This window comes from Canis aureus, chromosome 20 (assembly GCF_053574225.1).
Source record: "Canis aureus isolate CA01 chromosome 20, VMU_Caureus_v.1.0, whole genome shotgun sequence".
Classification (NCBI taxonomy): Eukaryota; Metazoa; Chordata; class Mammalia; order Carnivora; family Canidae; genus Canis; species Canis aureus.
Genome location: NC_135630.1, coordinates 40,231,059 through 40,249,709, shown reverse-complemented (window position 1 = coordinate 40,249,709; position 18,651 = coordinate 40,231,059). Strand labels below are relative to the sequence as shown.

The following is an 18,651-nucleotide window of genomic DNA, read 5'->3' as shown; positions in this document are numbered from 1 at the left end:
GAAAGAAGATATTACTAAACATAAATGCTGAATAAATGAAAATAAAAGATTTTTAATAAAATAAAGGTATAAGGTATAGGCAGAAGGAAATGGTTCCATATGGAAAGGAAAGATGCAAGAAGAAACTATGAGCAATTATATTGGTAAATATGTGATTTAAGCTAAAATAATGATGCCTATATAAAGCAATAATAATTTGAAATTTTTTTCAAGAGAGAGATCTTAGAACTTAAAAGTAAAAACCAAAAACTTAATCACAAAATCACCTGTTGAAATGTGAGTAGAGTTATAGTAGGCAATAGTCTTTGTATAGTTTCGGAAGTGGGTAACTTAAGTATCTTTAAATTCATCAAGTTACATTAGAATAAGTACTAAAAGGATAGACATTTAGCACAGACATCTGAAATTAGAGGAGGAAAATAAAATAAGAAAACAAGAGGCAGGCAGTTGAGTCTTGGAACGTGAAAAATGCAGTGTAGTCCTAAAGGAGGGTGGGACGACAATGCCAAGAAGAGTATGGAGTTCAGAAGAATCAGGCAGTGAATTATTGGGGGAGGATTCCCAAGAGCCAAAGAAATCTAGCACCTCCAAATCACGAGTAAAGTTTATTTAGTGGTAGTTAAGATGAAAAATATTACTGAATTTACTATTGAGTCCAGAAATAGAACATGTTTCATAAGCATGAAACTTTGATGAAATTTCTCTTTTCCTGGGGAGGGAGGTCCATACTATTCATCTAAGGCAGGTCTATGCAGTTTTTACCAACTGATTAACAGCGATGCCAATCAGAACAAACTTGTGTGAAGTCAAATTGAGCCTGATTGTTAGAAGTATGTGACTTCTGGTAAGATTCTTGTGACCACTGCATATATGACATTCAGTTGATATAGTTCAAATGTAAGTGAAGAGTGAAGGCATTGAATCTCGGTAGAATGAGAGTGTGGTGTGTAGGATAATAGCCAGAAATTGGATTCCAGGTTAGGTTTAGAAGAGAATCTGAGGGTTAAAAAAGCATTTGGAATGCAAAGATCACTCTTCATCTGAATAGGGCTTATGAAAATCACTGATATATATATACTTTCATATGCATCTGTGGTTCTGCTTAATTTTAATGGGTACTGCTTTGTGATTGTTTGGAAAGAAAAGTATCATGAGACTTTGAAATCTATCAGTTGATTGCACATTTCTTGTTCAGTCAAAACTTACTCAGAATTCTAAGTGTACATTGACTAAGATTGCTCGAAGGGTTGGTAATGGGTGATTTAATTCTCTGATATCATATGTGATTGCAATCTGGAAGGCTGAACTCCTTTGGTGATGGCCAACCATGCAGTAAGAAGGTTAACACAATTTGCAATGGTAATTGTTCCTTCATCTATATATTTCAATCAACCTTGGCATTTATCTCTAAGGACAGATCCAAGTGCCTGTAAACCAGAATTCTTCAGGAGACAGAATTGGCTTTTTCTTCTCTTAATTCTTAGACTCTAGGTCAAAACATCTGGTGAAAGTTTTGTGGCTAGAATATCAATACTGACTTCTGGGGATAAAAGAGAAATGCCTGAGGTTTCTGTATGTTTTTCCCATGGGTCACTCAAGATAACCTGATATGCTATCTTTAAAAATTGGTTAGGGGATCCCTGGGTGGCTCAGCGGTTTGGTGCCTGCCTTCGGCCCAGGATGTGATCCTGGAGACCTGGGATCGAATCCCACATTGGGCTCCCTGCATCGAGCCTACTTCTCCCTCTGCCTGTGTCTCTGCCTCTCTCTCTCTCTCTCTCTGTATGTCTCTCATGACTAAATAAATAAAATCTTTAAAAAAATAAAATAAATACAAATGGGTTTGGTCTCAATTGCCCTACTGTGTTTTCTTTTGATGTCCCTCTGTGGATTATAAAATATTGAAGGGCCTGCATTGAGAGTTGAGTTGGGTTTAGTGATTGTATGCATTTGATTTCAGTCAACAAAACAGAGCTGCTTAAATCATGTGGGCAGAGGAACTAGACCTTACACAAAAATGGGAGCAGCAGATGAAGTGAAGGTCTTTAATGGTGAGTGGAACAATTAGGAAAAGAATCTCTAACAGGTTTTCTGAAATTCTGGCCCAAGTGGACAGGTGAGAGCTTGCATGGAAATGCAAGAAACCAAACATGTCTACCACCAAAGTGGAATTCCAAAGAGGGGACTTGAGGCAGGAGTTCTAAGAAAATGCTGCCTTTGGGAGCCTTTGTGGATCCATAGCTATGTGTTCAGTGGTAGGTCTGGGGCTGCCATTGGTCAGTAATACCAGCAACAGGAAAGGTGTGTGGGATTCATGCAAGAGAAGAATGAGAATAAGCCAGGGCATACCATGTACCTATGTCTACCCATCTATGTGTCCTTTCTTAGATAAATTTCTGAAAGTTGTGGCTTCTTTTTCTCTTCTACTTTTCATATCTAACAAAAGTTTCTCTTCTATAACCTGGAACTATATGGAAAAGGGAATCTGGGAAATGTAATGCCCAGTATTAGCCTGACATAACACAACCCAGCTCCTCTAGTGGGAAGCCAATGTCTAAAGCAGTAAGCAAACTGGGAAGAAAGAGGCAAATAATAGTAACAAGGAAATAAGTCAGGTGCTATATTCAAAAACTCATCATGCAAAAGAGGGCAGGCAGGAAAAAAAAAAGACTCTGTAGAAGTGGATTCTGTCCTGATGTTCTATTCCATGCCAGTATGTAGGAGGTCAAGGGTCAGAAGTTTTTGATAGGAACCAGAGTTAAAGCAAGGCTTACCTCTGAAGTGAAAAAGGGCCATAGATGAATGAAGCTCAAATTTGTTGCTGTTTCTTTTTTTCTCCATCTATAATTAGCAGGAAATTAATTTCAGCAAATTTGAGGTGCTCATTAAAAACATAGATTTCTGGAATATCCTTGCAGATCTAGGAATCAGAATCTCTGAGGTTCAGACTCACGAATCTGTTTTTTAAAAAGGATTTTATTTGTTGGGAAGCCTAAGTAGCTCAGTTGATTAAGGATCTGTCTTCAGCTCAGTAGTGATCCCAGGGTCCTGGGATGGACACTTATGTCGAGCTCCCTCCTCACTGGAAGGTGGGGAGTCTGATTCCCCCTTTCCCTCTGCCCCTCCCTCTGCTTGAGTTCTCTCTCTCTCTCTCTCTCTCTCTCTCTCCCTCTCCCCCCCCGTCTTGCCCTCACAAATAAATATTTAAAAAATTAAAAATAAAAGATTATTTATCTATCAACTATCTATCATCTATCTATCTATCTATCTATCTATCATCTATCTGTCTGTCTATCTATCTATCTATCTATCTATCTATTGATCAATCTAAGAGAGAGTGGGCACCTAAGCGGAGGGATTGGCAGAGGAAATGGGAAAGGCAGAGGGAAAGAATCTCAAGTAGGCTCCTTGCTAAACAGAGAACCAGACACAGTTCTGATCCCATAACCCTGAGATCATGACCTGAGCCTAAACCAAGAATCAGAGGCTTAACTGACTGACCCACCCAGGTGCCCCAGAAATCTGCATTTTTAACAGGATTCTCAGATGGTTCTTCAGTACAGTGATGTTTGGAAATTTGCAACTTGCGGAGTGGCTATCACATGCCGAACTCCTATTAGGTCCTTTGAAGCACTGGTGTAGCTCAACACTGAAACCAATGACTGAGTTAGAGAGACTGAGGAATCGATAAAAATAAAAAACAGAAGAAGAAAAGAAAAGAAGAAAAAGAAAATGAAGAAAGCTAATAGTTTTTGATGTCTTTTAGAGAAGAGAAAATTGAGGATAGAGATGACAAATTATTCATGTCACATATCTAGTAAGTGACCAGGTCCGTATTCTAACTTAGATCTGTTTGGTTCCAAATTGTATCCTTGGGCTGTTGAATGTGGTTGAAAAACAAACACCTACGACACACACACACATATACACACATACACAAAACAAGCTTGCTGAATTACTCATGTACATACTAAACAAATATTAGTGAGACCCTTCAGGGAAGGAAAAGTAATACTTGTCTCTCATTATGCTAAGGGTTTCTAAGAAAATGTCCTGGAGGCTGAGACCTTCCCCCTAAAGCAAGCAAAAAAAGTAATGCATAAAGTAAGGGCCTGAAAAAAATCCTTCCCAAGAAAGTGAAGACTTAACATTTATCCTGTTTTCTGGTCACTTTGGCCTCCCTCTGCGGACCCACCATATACACCAAACAAGTTCCGCATGTCTTTTCTCATCTTTGTTTGACCTTAGCACACTGAGAGTTTACATTTCTTCTCAGAGAAAAAAAAAATCTTCAGCTTGTTTAGTTGGTATTAATTTTATAGTTAATAAACAAACCCTAAATTTCTTTACCTACCATTTTGAGAGCAATAGTGTGGAGTCATGTTGGCCAAGTTATTAATTGTATTTTTGTGGGACTAGATGAGTGTGAGTGAGCTGCCTTGGAGGTAAGCCTCTCTATGGCAGCTGCATTGTGGCTTGAATCCTTGCATTTTAATTTAGGCTCCGCTGGGAAACATCCCAGGGATTGCTGGATTGCTGGGTACCTTTCTAACAATCAGAGCTGGCCTTGTTGGTTCCAGTTGCCTTGGGTATTAGATAATTCTTCTGTATAAAAGATGATTTTGCAGGAGCTGGTGTTTATATAAGGATATCATAAATATTAATTTACAAAATACAAAGTTTCAGTCCCTCAGCCTTATTCTATCAGCTATCCATTCACCATGTGATGGTTAAAGCTATCTTTCTTGCCATATTTTGCTGAATTTCTTCTAATAAAATACAAATAATAAAATAGCTTTGGAAATATGTGGAGTAATATGTGTGATATGATGTACATCCAGCACATGGGAAGCACTCTCACTTACATCAGCAAAAATTCTATTAGTTTCCAGTATCTCACGTCTGGAAACTCTACTATCCCTCCTAGGCCAAGCAGCATCTATCCTAAATGATCTCCCTGTGTTCCATCAGCTTCCTCAAAAGTCCATTGTCTACTCAAAGTAATTGAGGTCCTGTCTTCTCCTTGTAATAAAAGTCTTTCAGTACAAGTTTTGGGCTTTAAGGCCCTGTGTGATTTGTCCTCAGGTGTTTTTCCAGGCCCCCTCTGCTAATGATGTTCTTTTAGTTCTCTCCATTCTGCATCATGGACTTGCTTTGCAGTCATCAAATGTACCCAGCTCATTCCTTTTTTGACTTTACTCTTCTCATTTTGTTCAAATATTACTTCTTCAGAGGAAGCACTTTAAAACGGCATCAATTAGCCCATACTTTTGTTCCTCTACCATTATACTGTCTATTTTCTTCATAGTCCCTACCACTTTCTAAATTTATTTCCTGATTTTTGAATTTATTATTTGTTTCCTGATACTAAAGTGCAAGGTCAGTAAGGGTAATAATACTTTTGCCATGTACCCCTAGTTCCTAGGAGAATCTGTGTCATATTCTGGGTTTAGTGCACATGTTGCATAAGTGAATGAGTAAATGGGAGGGACTCACATGTGATAGCTTGGTAACTGGCCAGATTCAGGGAAATTATGGGGTATGATGGCTCCAAAGAAAACCCTTTTTTATGTCATTTCATATATCAAAGTCTTATGAAATATCATGCCTTTCAGCCACAGGGTCTGAAATAATGAAACACTATACTAGCTGGCCTTGGAACCAACTTCTCCCTTAGGCAGATGGAGTAATGAGCAGAAAGCTCATGAAGAATTTAAGTTGATCATTTAAACAAAAATCATCTTCAGCACACACAGAAGGGATGGGTAGGCATTAGTTTCTAAGTCATTGAATTTGCAGTGGTTAGATAATTATAAATATGTTATTTGCTTGTTGTATATTACTGTAACTCTAGTCCAAATTTAGTTTCTCTTTCTAACATGGGTATAAATTTAAATAGAAATGGAGCAAATGCCTCATAAATACAATCCGATGATATTTAACAAATAGCAATCCAGTGATATTTAACAGATAAGATACTGCAATGTTTAATTTTATGTATGTATCAGTTTGGCAGGATTACATTGTCCAAATATTTGGTCAAACATTATTCTAGATATTTCCATGAAGGTTTTATATGTGTATGTATTTAGTTTTCTTGGTAAGATTAATGTTTAAATTAGTAGACTTTGAGAAAGCAGATTGTCCTCCATAATGTTGGTGGGCCTCTTCCAAATTATTGAAAATCATAACAGAAGAAAGACTTTCCAGAGAGGGAAGGAATGCTGCCAGCAGACTGTTTTTAAACTCCAACTGCATCTTTTCTCTGACTCCTCGTGTTGCCAGTCTACTCCATCAGATATTGGATTTGCCAATCCTCATAATCATGGGAACCAATTCTTTAAAATAACTCTAGATAGATAGATAGATAGATAGATAGATAGATAGATAGATAGATAGATTCATTCATTCATTTTTGGTTTGTTTCTCTGGAGGACCCTGATGCATAAGGACATATTTCAGGTTATAGATTTAAAATATACTACTGAGAAAATTTTATATAACGTATACAAATATTTATCTGGTTATTAATTTGATTAAATATTATTGGCCCCATCTGTTACTTCTGAAGGTCTGTAGATTAATACTAAGAATCAAGAGATGATAAGTAATGTCCCATGAAATACGACATCATTTAAATTATTTAACATATATTAAGAAAGAAAAATGAAGGAATGAACTCAACTTAGTTCATTTCCTCTGGCTTAGCAATTAAGGTCAGTCTTGGCCTTGTCAATAAAATCCTCTGGGGGGAAAAAAGGTAGAGCAAGTGTGACAACAGTAGTATTAGTGAAATTACTGCTTGAGTGAATTCATCGTAAAGAAGTTCTTACAAGACGTAGAACTCGTTGCTGTAGTTCAAAGTTATGCTCAGCAGTTTTTCTTTTTAATTGCTCTAGACACTCCACTGTGACATTGGCTATTTTGGCTGCATAGAGGGTTTAAAGAATCAAGTCATTGTATTTTATAGTTAACATGATTGCTAATAAAGAACAGTAGTAGCATGAAAAATTGCAGAGACAGTAAACTTTAAGGCTCAAGGGCTCTACCTGTGCAGATTGTGGAATGCATATTCCACATAAAGGTGTGAAAAGGGGAAGAAAGACAAACCCTTGACATGGTGGATGAACTCATGACAAGAGAAGAGTTGTCTAATTCTGAATACTGGATGGTATCTGAAGTCGAGGGGTGGTAAGGCCCGTATGAATTTATATCAACAGAATTATTCTCCAGATCTCTTTTCAAGTTACAAGAATTACTTATACTCTTGGTAACATTAAGTTTACTTGAAATCTAGCTATGTTCAGCATACTTTTAGAAAGTTGATCACAAGGTTTTTGGTGTGTGTTCCAATGAAATGCCATCAGGACCATTCAGGTTTTTTTTTGTTAAGGTAGTAATTGTTAATTTAACAAATACTTATGAATTCCTACTACATATCAGACCCTGATCAACTTAGTCATTTATTTTGTCTGTGGTTACAGTTAGTTCAGGACAAGAAAGTGATTTTCTAAGTACTCCTTTTGGACTATCTGGTGAAAAATGTATTAGAAATGGACATAGGGATGCTTCACATGGTTTCTGTGCTTATCCTTGTTGGTGCTCTCCTGTCACTGTCATAATTGTCAGAACCATCAGCGCCCGACTGGCCAACCAGGTCAGTTGAATTTGATTCTCTGCAGTCCACTTAACATTTCTTGAACCCAGTTGCACACTCTGTACCAACTGTGGTTAACCATCCTGAAAATTAGAAAAACCTAACCATATGTAATGTATAGGAAACAAACATTTTGTTTACATATTCATTGAATAGGAGTGTTTGTGTGGGGTTGAGTTTAACAGCCAGCATAAGTCCCCATAATTTAATGCAGTTTAAATAAATTATACCACCAAAGATATAATTATTTATGTTGAAACATAAACATGTCCAACAACATAATTGTGTTATATGTTTCTTTGCAGCGGTGAACAAGACAGGAAAATTTATAGAGTAGTAAAGTCAGATTCCAAAGCAACTTGCATAGAAACTTGCCTTTTGGGCTTACAGCATTGCCTGCTCTTATTCTAAGTGTGTAACTAAGTGCTGCTGTGAAAAGCATCCTGTAATGGAATCAGATAGGAAGCTAAGACACAGACTATCTTATTAAATGGGTCCTGAGAATGAATATATTCTTAATGTCCTAAACTCTTTCCTCATAGGCCTAGTCCAAACCCCCAGATGTGTATTGCTTTACTGCATTGTGTTTTAAAATTTTTGTATTAGGTACTGACATTGAAAATGATGAGATTTGACACACAGATGACAACTTTCAATTTATTTGAAAAATTTAGAAGACTTGATACATATTCCTACATGACTATAATCATTTGGAGCTCAAAAGCTGAATCTACTTTCGGATAAGTCTCATGATCCCCAGGGCTTCAAAATCCCCACCAGCCACTTTCTCTTTACACTACCTGCCTGGACTCTGCGATCGGATGAGCTTGTAATGCCTAATTTAGCCTAAACCTTTCAATCTCCCCCAAATAAATGTTTGAATTATAAAGAGAAAATGATTTGCCTGAAATGGTGGAAAATGAAACTTTTCTGTATGAAGTAAGTCATCATGCCATATGCCCTTCTTCCTCACTGTAAAAAAAAAAAAGAAACCTTATACCTTGTGCTATATGTCTAATTTAAAAACAAAACAAACTACAAGAAGGCATAAAAGCCTTAAGTTTCCAGCCTCCCTTGCAAAAGGGTTGGTCATGTGACATACTGTGTTCCAGTATTATATAAGCAGAAATATACTGGGGATTCCTGGGAAAATTTTGTCCGCTCTATCTCCTTTTTCCTGTGTAAGATGTTAAAGTGGTCCTGGACAGCCACATTGCAACAATTATTGAGACAAAGAGCATAATATAAGCAACATAGTTAGGAAAAATAGTTTGAATATATTAAGCCATAGTGGTTGACTTTTGCTAAATGGACCAAATAGAACCCTAGCTGATAACTGATAGACATATATATTTCCCTTTCCAGCACACACATACACATGCAAATTTTGCTCCCTTTTACTCTTCTATTTCTTATTCTATTCAATAGAGTAATAGAGAATTGTTTAGTACTTGTTATAAGTCAATCACCATACTGGTCCTGCTTCTGTCTGGGAATAAAGGAGACCAGAGAGTGGTATATTGCTCCTGGGTCTCATATTTTTTTAAATTTTTTTAACGGTTTTCTATTTATGTATTCATGAGAGACACACAGAGAGAGGCAGAGACATAGGCAGAGGGAGAAGCTCCCTCTCCTTGCAGGGAGCCTCATGTGGGACTCACCTCAATCCCAGGACCCCAGGATCATGACCTGAGCCAAAGGCAGATGCTAAACCACTGAGCCACCCATGTGACCCCTAGGTCCCATATTCATATGCTCATAAAGACTAAGAAAGTCAGACAACAGAGCACATCCCACTGAGGTCTTTAAGGATCCTAGTAGTAGGGCTATAAGCACTGTGAATGAGAACACAACCTGACTCTTGGTAAAAGACTCGGGGACTTGACATATGGGGAATTCTATCATATATCCACAAAATTAAGAGATGAGGAAACAAAAAATAAAACTGATTCTCAGGAGCAGTGTGGTAATTGTTCAGTTCCATCTGCACTATTTAGTGCCCAAACACCAGTGGATGTAAGATGTAATGCCATTAAGACATAGATGAAAAAAAAAGACATAGGTGAGAGTATATTTGTGTGTCTTTGTGTGTGTATATGTGTGTGTGTGTTTAATATCCATTTAGATATTTCCTTTGTCTTCCTTAACTGATAGGTGGGGAATATTGTATGGATGAATATACCAAAAGATTATGTTTTACCCAGTGTAATATCTTCTCAGATCCTCGACTGAATCCTATTTTCAAAATATTTCATATTGGTAGGTTAAAAAATGTTTCAAATGAGTTCTGAGAAAGTTGACAGCCTTGAGCCTCAGTTTCCTCCTCTCTGAGTTGAAGCTGTTGAGTTGTACCATTACTAAGTTCCTTTCAGATCAAGGATTTTTAGAATTCTAGAAAATCGTTTTCTAATGCATTTTCCCCTGCCACTGTGTGTGCATTCCTTGGTCCTGGATCAGTCTCAACAGATGAGGGAGATCATTGGTATAGAAATTAATCAGAAACGATGGGTCATGAATATGAAGTAAGATATATTCCTTTTATAGTAACCATAAATAATTATCTCTATCACATTGGAATGAAGGAAAATCATCTACCTCACTCTAGACAGTAGAGATTGATCTATGTATTTGCAAAGATCAAATATTTGCAAAGACTTTGGGCTTTGGAACATAGATAGAAAGAAGGAAGAGAACACAAGTCTGAAGACTCATCAGTACCTTTCCTTTCTTAAGTGTGCAGCAGTCAGAGGAGGAGGACAGCTTCCCTCATGGGTATCACTAATTTAATGAGCCTCCCTCTAGGCATTGTGCACAGAAATACATTCCTAATGATAGAATTTCAGGCACTAAAATAGGCTGTTGAAGATGAAATACTGGCACAAAGCTTTCTAAACCCCTCCAAGTGGCTATATAATGATTACAATAATTCATTAGTTCTTTGTATAAACAATAACTCAATGACTAATATTTACCAGACACTGGGACTGAAACGCTATTATACAAAGCAAGATATTTCCTATAGGGAGTACAAATAATTAAAATATGACAGGATAAAAACTGTGTTAGAAGTAATACCTGATAGGAGCACCTGGGTGGCTCAGTCCATTAAGCGTCTGCCTTCAGCTTAGGTCATGATCTCAGGGTCCTAGGATCGAGCCCCACATCAGGCTCCCTTCTCTGTGGGAAGTCTACTTGTCCCTTTTCCTCTTCCTGCCACTCCCCCCACTCATGCCCCCCCCCTCAAATAATTAAATAAAATCTTTAAAAAAGAAGTAACAGGATAAAAAATAAATTCACGAACAGAGGACTATGATAACTTGGGTAAAGGATGTGGCTAAATACACCCAGTAGAGGCTCAACACTTTTATTTTGGAAAGAAAGAAGAGTTTATTTCATATTGTTACTTTGTGTGTCCAGATGAATAGCAAGTAACCATCTCATCCCAATTTAGCATACCAGGAAAGATAAAAGTGATTTTTACTTATGGGATCGTGTGAAGCATCTACTACAGCAAGAAGAATGGTGATGATTCTTTATGATTCTTTTATTTAAAAGTAATCCATAGGAATTTTGTTCACCCTAGGATATCCTTACTAATTTATATCAATTATACCAACATGGGAGTAAGGTAATGAGGATCTATAAAAGCAAGAGTAGAGTAAAGCATGAGTTCATAGGTTAATGGAATAGAGATCTCAACCCAGTCAGAAAGCAAAGCGATAATTGAAATCAGATGGAGGATCCTCATTATTCATCTTTGTTCCTTGAGCACCTAGCAAAGGTAGAATGAGCCAAGACTTAATAGATTAATGGCGTAGGGACACCAACCCAGTTGGAAAGCAAAGCAATAATTGAGACCAGGCAGAGGTACTGGCATGGGTGATTCTGCATTATTTTGATTCTCTGAAAAATATCTTTCCAGCATTGATAGGAAGGAAAGCATGGGGAGGAAGTAGAGGAAACAGTGCAACAGCAAGAATGAGAGTATTAATGACAGAAAATAATGTATCTGTCCTGTCAGGGATTAGTGAATTAATGTTTATAAGTGACCAGAGTGCCTGGGCCAAATATTCAATAAAGTGAGAGGAGTTATTTTTATTTTACTTTATCTGAGTTCATTAACAACCAAAATAATTATTATGGACTTTGACAGAATTAAGTGCCAATCAACCAAGTATGATGGAAGTTTATTATGAAGAATATTTCATGGTTAGTATTAATTTCATAAAACATATTTTAGAAAATATAGATTAAAATTTACAATATTTATATTTTTGTAATTCAATCTTTTTTCTTCCTTCAGGGTACTCTTTATGTAGAAACATGTTACTTTTAGAAAGCCATTGATCAATGTCCTATTAATATTTTCATTCCTTTATATTACCTTTTAAAATAAACTTAAGTTGCTTTTAGAATAATTTAAAATAATATTTGGGGTTAACAGTGTTCTACTTTCAATGGTAAAAAAAGAGAGAATTAAATTTTACATTTACTCATCATGTGGATTTGTATATGTTATATACTAATTAATAAGAATGGAAATGTTCTCCATAGAGTAGATTCTTCCTTAGTTTTTCGTATTAATTCAAAGAGCAAGAAAATAAGTATTCTCATTATTCCTCCTATGTATTTTTCTTATATTTAGCTTCTAACCAGCCACCAGACTTTGTTTCCATCTTTAATACCTGTAAGTAAGTCCGGCTGCTGTTAAGGTCATCTGCCAAATATCACATTTCCTCTAATATTGGAAGAAATAAGACACGTTTTTATTCATGGTGTGTTAAATATGTCAATTCAATTAACTTCTGGATTTGTTGGCAGAAAACAGACTTTCAAAAGAATGTTTGATATTTTCCATGTAGCCAGTACTAATTTGTTGGCACGAAGAATTGCTATCATATGAATAATACTCAATTTTCTCTTTGGCGGCACCACTGTAAAAAAAAAGATTTTAACACAACAGATCTTAGTGATACAGAATTTCAGTCATTTGGATGTATGTGTGTGTGTGTGTGTGTGTGTGTGTGTGTGTGTTTCAGTTAGATACTCAAAAATGCCTTTTATTCACTTCAGTTTGAATCCATGTGTTCTGAAAGACTTTGTATTACTGTGATAGTTTCAGGGAATATTTTAAAGTTTTCACTGAGTAACTTTCTTGACATGACAACTTTTATCTCCACAATCTTGAAAAATCTGTGTCAAGATAAAGGTACATTTTGGCGTAGGGTGGTAAGGGAGTTTTACACTTGGCATTCAATAAGAATAATTGTGTTTTTACTCTTTCCAGATAAATGAAGGGTTAACATATAAGCCTGGTTATGACTATAACTTTTCCTGTTAATTTGTTCTCTATCTTCTAATTTTCTGTCAGAGTTCTTGGTTCTGTCTTATATATATTGGCATATAATCCACCTGTGGCCACAGGGGTTGGAGTAGAGTATCTTTCTACTGTTTGCAGAATATTTTTTTCTTAGAATGACACTTACGTTCTTTCATGCTGTGACTCCTTTCTGGCTCCTCAACCTCATCTACCCTCCTCTTTCCACAGTATTTTCTTTTCTAGCAACGTTGCTGTAGTTTAATCATGACACCCTTAGGTGACCATGCTTTTGCCCATAGTCCTTCTCTTCTGGCAGCACTAAAAACAAAGGGTGGGAAAGAGAAGAAGAAGAAACAAAGAAGGAACTCCTGTTCATTTATTAAGACTCACCTCAAGTGCCCCCTCTTCTTCAAGCCTTCCTATCCCTCACCTCCAGATAGTTTTCCTCTACCATACCTTGTACTGTCTTACCACCTACTAAATTCTTGTGGTATTATAAAGTGTGAGTGTGTGTGTGTATGTGTGTGTGTTTGTATATGTGTATAAATTTCTCCTATTCAGATGATTAGAAAATTGAAGGAAGGGTCTGAGTCTTGTCTGTCTCTGTTAGAAGTAACGAGGGCTAAAACATTTTTTTAAAGAAGGAATAAATTGAAACTACAAGTTTATATTTCAAAATAAAGAAAAAAAAACAAAACAAACAAGCCAACACCATAGAAATGATTTACTTAACCCTATTTGTGTAATGGAAGTAGACATGTAAATTAGTCTTTCTACTTGGTAAATTGGAAGAAAATTAATGATCCTGAAAATTAGGTAGGGCATCACATTATAAGCTTTGTAAGAACATAACTGGGACCTTTCATTCCTCTGTTGCCTGTTTTCACCTTTCTACCCTGATTTGCCTTTCTAAATGAAATTGTCTTTCACTCAAGTAGAAAGTTTTTTTTTTTTTGCTTTTTTAAAAAGAGATTTTATTTATTTATTCATGAGAGACATACAGAGAGAGAAAGAGAGAGAGAGAGAGAGAGAGGCAGAGACATAGGCAGAGGGAGAAGCAGGCTCCATGCAGGAAGCCCGATGCAGGAATCGATCCAGAGACTCCAGGATCACACCCTGAGCCAAAGGCAAACCCTCAACCGCTGAGCCACCCAGGCAAGTAGAAAGTGAATTAATTTATATTAAGCAATTAAAGGAAGAAAAGTAATTTTCATTTTCAAGGTAAAGAATTGGAAAAAAAAATGGAACTGATTTTTAGGAAAGGCCTCTAAGATAGAAGCCAAAATGTTTCCCATATATATCAAGACAAAAAGGTTGAATATCATGAAGATGATCCTTGGAATAACATTAACAGTATCAGTCAGAGAATAAGGATCTAAATATGCTATTATCAACTTTGATCATACCATGTGAAGACTGGAAAAAGAGAGAAATGGCACATTCTTTTAACCATGTTCCCTAGCCTCCATTTATACTTAAAATTTTACTTATAAAGAAAATGAGCAGATAGTTTCCAGACATTGTTCATGTATTTATCTATCTATCTATCTATCTATCTATCTATCTATCTATCTATCTAGTAAGGCACTGGAATTCATTGTAAGGAATTAGTGCATATAGTTGTGGATACTGAGATGTCCTACACTGGCCATCAGCAAGCTGGAGACTCAGGAGAGGTGCTCATGTAGTTAAAGTCAGAGTCTAAATGCCTAGGTCCTAGGAAAGCCGATAGTTTAAATTCTAGTCTTAGCCTAGATCTAAAAGCAGGAGACCAATGTCTCAGCTTGAAGATAGGCAGAGAAATCACATTCTCTCTTCTGCCTTTTGTTCTATTCAGGTCTTCAGTGGGTTGGATACAGAGGGCACACAGTGCCCATATTCAAGAGGGTAGTTTGCTTCACCTAGTCTATTGGTTCAAATGTTAATCTCTCAAAAACACTCTCATAATCACACTTAGATTAATGTTTAAGCAAATGACTGGCCACCTCAGGGCCCAGTCAAGTTGATACATAAAACAAACCATGATAATACATTTCAAAGGAGTGAAATATTTATAGAGTCACTTAAGAATGAATTCTCAACATGAAGATTATAATCATATTTTACAAGGGACATGAGGAGGTGGAAAGCACAAAGGTGAATAGGTTCTAATCCATGCCTCACACACAGCAAAAAGTATTTATTCAATGAATAATTGAGATCATCAATTAGTTAGAGATAGATATGCCAAATTTAGAATAGTTACAAGTAATTCAAAGGACAAAATGCAAAATGAAGTCAAAAGAGGAGACAATATGGGTAAAGCAGAAGAAGGGAAATGATAATAAAAGGTATGTCCAGTTGCTCAAGTGTTTAAGATAACTACAGGTATAGATATGGTCTTTAGGGGCAGCCCGGGTGGCTCAGTGGTTAAGCGCTGACTTCAACCCAGGGCCTGATCCTGGAGACCTGGGCTCAAGTCCCACATCGGGCTCCCTGTATGGATCTTGCTTCTCCCTCTGCCTGTGTCTCTGCCTCTCTCTCTCTCTCTCTCTCTCTCTCTCTCTCTCTCTCATAAATAAACTTAAAAATCTTTAAAAATAAAGAAATAAAAAAAGATATGGTCTTTAGGAACCAGACAAAATATAAAGTAGAATTTGTCAAATACAAGTTGAAAAAAGGGAAAATATCCTTAGAGTAACAAATGATGACTATGAATAAGAAATACCAAACTCTAGCTTCTCCTGTTGTACCTGATTTCAGTTCATCCTCATTAGTACCAGTAATTTGATTTTAAAACTATAAGTCTAGAGACACCTGGGTGGCTCAATCAATTAAACATCTGCCTTCTGCTCAGGTCATGATCCCAGGGTTCCAGAATCTAGCCCTGCATTGGGCTCCCTGCTTGGAGGGGAACCTGCTTCTCCCTCTCCCACTCCCCCTGATTGTGCTCTTTTTCTGCAAATAAATAAATAAAACCTCTAAAAAACCCTGTAAGTCTGCTTGCCTTCTACATGCTCAAAATGTCTTAGGGAATTCCCACTGTCTAAATAAAATTCAAACTACTTTGTATCCCATAAACATTCCTAATAATTTGCCTTGCTTTTCATTTCCAGTCTCATTTCTTGCCACTCTTCCCTCTATATGTGCTAAACTCTGTCTACAATTAACTTAGACTCCTCCTCTTCCCTAAATAACTCCTTTCCCCTTTTACAACTGATGAGCCCTATTCCTTGAAAGGCAAGTTTATGTTGATAGTGACAATAATGGAGATGATGATATGGGAGAAGAGGAGAGTGGTGGTTATAACTCTCTTTTATTGATTATTTCTGACCAACCCCTGTAGAGAAAGTCTTACCTGCATTATTTTATTTAATTCTTATAACAAACCTAGGTTCTGTTATTCACAGTTTATTGTTGCAGAAATTATAGTGTAAAGAGAATGAATGAATGACTTATTCAGGGTCACTCACTTAATAAGAATAATTTTCATTCAGTCTGAATACCAAATCCACTCAGCAAACTGGCAAAATGGATTTTTCTAAGAACTATTTTATTAATAATAAAATTTAAAAACTCATGAAGCCCTCCAGTATGTTCTCTTTATATTGTATCTAATTATGTCAGAATTATTTACACATCAGTATACTCAATTTGATTTAATTTCCTTGAGTCTAGGAATGAGTTCCATCCAGCATGCTTCCCCCTTGCCCTACACAGTGTTCGTTTCATCATAAGCACTTTATAATCTTTTATTAACATAAACAAATATAAAAAATAAATTCTAAATATACCCAAATGGAGGCTATAAACCCAATAGTAAAAATAAGAAAGCAAATTGCCTTTGCTATATTAAATATTAGGAGAGATAAAACCTTATTAAAATTGCCTTCTATGGGAATGTCAATATATATATGCACTGGATGAAAATAAGCACAAAATTTAATTATTTTTCTTAATTATTATTTAAGGAAAGCCTTTGAAAAGAGAAGTACCAAAGGATTTAAAAACAGAAAGATCAAGAAATGTACCAAATTGACAGTGACTGGCTAAGCAAACAGAATGGTCTATAAATCATTGTTTCGTGGTTGGGGTGGTTCTTACATCAGTCACAAAAAGCACGAAAATTAAGTAATTTGCTTTAAGTAATCTTGGATAGGAAAACACCACATGCTTCTTCCTACTTTTTCCTTTTCTATGAATCCCTAGTATGTTTGCCCTTTGAAAGGTGGGATAAGGGTCTTTATTGTTTATAGACCAATCAATATCTTTCAATCCTAATGTGTAAGCTCTTTGTCACCGTTAAGACAGGAGAGGGCAAAGGAGGTGCAATAAATGTTAGCATGGACAAGATGAAGTAGCTGATAGACTCATTAGAGTAATTATCAAGGACAGAGAAAGTTGGCTCCCAACATTAATTCCCACAACTCTGACCTTTTAGATTGAATTTTTTCATGGAATTCAGCTAGTCTGCATTTATCAGAATAAACTTTTTATTTCTGCTTTAATTAAAGTATACCAATTCTTTAGAAAAAATTTCACATCAAATACTATAAAAATCATGTTATATAAATGTGGAGTCTGTAAAAAGTCACAGAAATTTGTGCTTTATTCATTGATTATATTTATTTACATCTTACCTACTCCATCCTCTTTCCTTCTAGATGACTTTTTTGAGTGATTGGTTCAGGTACATAGGTGTAAATTATCAAGTCATAGGGACCCTCATTCCTTTCCTCCTTTAGTAATTTTTCTTCACATTCACAATTCTTATCACTTACTTAGTTAAATAACTAAAAATTAATAAATACACAAATTATTGAGTTGATCACATAATTACTCAACATCTTGCTATTGAGTTGATTCTAATCTTTAGAGAAGTAGCTCTTTATTTATGATAAATAAGTTTCTAAGACTGAAGAGAAAAGACAGAGAATAAGACTTGGTGATTGGGTGTTAATTACTGTGGGAAAGTCAGCAAGACAGTGATGCATTGCAAGATATTGTTCATATTTTGAATTGCTTTTTTTTAAGCTCAAATTTAAAATTTGGTGCTTACTCATTTTTTTGTTAATTCTGGGGAAATAAAAAAAATTGGAAGCTGAAGTAGCTTTGAAAACTATTAATATTTTACATGTAGAACCGAAACATATGAAAGAACCTTGATCTCTTGAAACTCTTCTTGTATCTTTGCTTAGAAAAAGGAGAATGGTAAATTTGTGGGTATTAAAAGGAAAATTAGAAATTCTAGTTAGGGGCTTATTCTTTATAAAGTTTTCATGTTATGATAAAAGATGTTCATGTTAAAATTTCAGATAATATAAAGAAGAAATTGTAAATGAACTGAAATGCCACCAGTTGAAGGAAACCATCATTATGTTTGGCATATATTCCTCGAGAACGTGCATAAGATAGATATAAGCACAACTATAATGTTGACATGCTTATTTGACTTATAAAAATGTAATCACTCTATATAAATAATACAAAATGCTTTTTTCCCATATAATTTGTCATGGTCATCTTTCCATGATAATACGGTAATTTTATCTTAAATTATATTTATTGACCCTAGAAAATTAACATTTTTTTGCTCCTAGTGACATTAAAGCACAGTTATGTATCAGAAATAAATTTAGGGTAAACCTCTTGTTTAAGAGATAAATATTTGTAAAAGCCAAAAGTAGATAAGGAA

At 35.8% G+C, this 18,651-nt stretch overlaps 1 protein-coding gene across 5 annotated transcripts in view; it reads left to right on the top strand.

Annotated features, from left to right (window-relative positions):
- DPP10 (dipeptidyl peptidase like 10) overlaps positions 1-18,651 on the top strand; it is a 1,281,550-nt gene that overhangs the window by 1,090,554 nt on the left and 172,345 nt on the right. The gene's annotated exons all lie outside the window — the stretch shown is intronic.